This window comes from Dipodomys merriami, unplaced genomic scaffold (assembly GCF_024711535.1).
Source record: "Dipodomys merriami isolate MVZ:Mamm:240054 unplaced genomic scaffold, mDipMer1.0.p SCAF_2747, whole genome shotgun sequence".
NCBI lineage: Eukaryota > Metazoa > Chordata > Mammalia > Rodentia > Heteromyidae > Dipodomys > Dipodomys merriami.
In genome coordinates, this window is record NW_027204212.1 from 34,503 (window position 1) to 34,874 (window position 372).

General features: G+C 67.2%; 1 non-coding gene across 1 annotated transcript; it reads right to left on the reverse strand.

The window, feature by feature from the left end:
• Positions 1–119, reverse strand: LOC138837728 (5S ribosomal RNA). The gene has a single exon (XR_011375433.1). It is a non-coding gene; the product is annotated as a 5S ribosomal RNA (ribosomal RNA).
• Between the last annotated feature and the right edge of the window lie 253 nt (positions 120–372).

Sequence of the window (372 nt, forward strand, 5' to 3'; positions counted from 1 at the left end):
AGCCTACAGCACCCGGTATTCCCAGGCGGTCTCCCATCCAAGTACTAACCAGGCCCGACCCTGCTTAGCTTCCGAGATCAGACGAGATCGGGCGCGTTCAGGGTGGTATGGCCGTAGACGCCTGCTGCCGCTGCGCGCAGCCCCAAATGCTGCTCGCCGCCTCTGCAGCCTCCGCTCTCCACACTCTCGCCAGCCTCTGCCTCTGCCTCTGCCTGCGGCTCTCGCCTCACACACACCTGCTGCGCCTGCCTGCCTGCCTGCTCGCGCACAACTGCATCGGAGCACGCTCGCACCAACGCACGGACCGCAGCCTCTGCCAGCAAGCCGAGCCTGCTGCTCTCGCCGCCAACCGCTCTCTCCCCCCTGACACCC